Source organism: Meleagris gallopavo, chromosome 13, assembly GCF_000146605.3.
Source record: "Meleagris gallopavo isolate NT-WF06-2002-E0010 breed Aviagen turkey brand Nicholas breeding stock chromosome 13, Turkey_5.1, whole genome shotgun sequence".
In the NCBI taxonomy this organism is placed as follows: domain Eukaryota; kingdom Metazoa; phylum Chordata; class Aves; order Galliformes; family Phasianidae; genus Meleagris; species Meleagris gallopavo.
In genome coordinates this window covers 11,049,555-11,050,497 of record NC_015023.2, presented here as the reverse complement: position 1 = coordinate 11,050,497, position 943 = coordinate 11,049,555, and the positions used below count along the sequence as shown (strand labels likewise).

The 943-nt window shown below is 65.2% G+C and overlaps 1 non-coding gene across 1 annotated transcript; it reads right to left on the bottom strand.

Moving 5' to 3' along the window:
- Positions 1 to 786: 786 nt before the first annotated feature.
- Positions 787 to 859, bottom strand: TRNAK-UUU. The gene has a single exon. It is a non-coding gene; the product is annotated as a tRNA-Lys (tRNA).
- Positions 860 to 943: the final 84 nt, after the last annotated feature.

Here is a 943-nt window from a genome sequence, read left to right as displayed (position 1 = left end):
GGTACCGAGCTGCCAGCGGAGCCCGAGGGCCCCCGAGCCGCGGGGGACGAGGAGGGGCGAGCGCGGGGACCCCCGGACGGGCGAGGGAGGGGCGTCGGGGCGGTCCCGGGGAAAGGGGAAGGCCGTCCCCGCCAGCCTCCCCACGAGCCGAAGGAGAAACTCCCGGGCGTCCCCACGGGGGGCGGGGGGCAGCGAGGGGGAGGCGGAGAACGTGATAAAGCTGGACCCGGGTAAGGGCAAGAGCGGCAGCCTGAGGGAGCGGCTGATGCAGATCCCGCTGTGCGAGAAAGCTTTGGCCTTCAAGATCCACCCCGGCCCCAAGGAGAGCCTGCTGTCCCTGGGGCAGTTCAACTGCTGCCACGTCATTTAGCCCCGCGGCCGGACGAGGGACGGCTGGGCGTTTTTTAACTACTAGAAATGATTTTTTTAAATAGTCTATTTTAATGTAACGACATAGAGACGGCTATATCCCCTGCCTGAGACCCGTGGGCCACGGCCACGCGTCCCCAGCCTGCACTGTTACCCCCCGCTCCCCCCACAACGCGCTTCCTATTTATTACCTCTTTGTTTTCTTGCTGGCAAGAAATGAACGCACGAGGCGGGGGCCGCCGCTCGGCCCGGGCTGCGCTGCACTGAGTGGATGGGAGCCGCCGGGAAGCAAAGTTCGTCGGTGCAATAAAACCGCGCTTTGGTTTGACGGCTCGGGCTGCGTCTGCCGGGGCTGCGGGAGGGAGGAGGGCGGGACGGGGAACGGCGGCGGGCGCCCGCGCCTAAAGGATAAAGCTTCGCCTGAACAGGGGCTTGAACCCTGGACCCTCAGATTAAAAGTCTGATGCTCTCCCAACTGAGCTATCCAGGCTCACGTGGGGCTGCTGGGCGGTGCTCGCCACGGCCCGCGGAGGACCCCAGAGAGGCGGACGCGTTCTCACTCAGCAAAACCTTT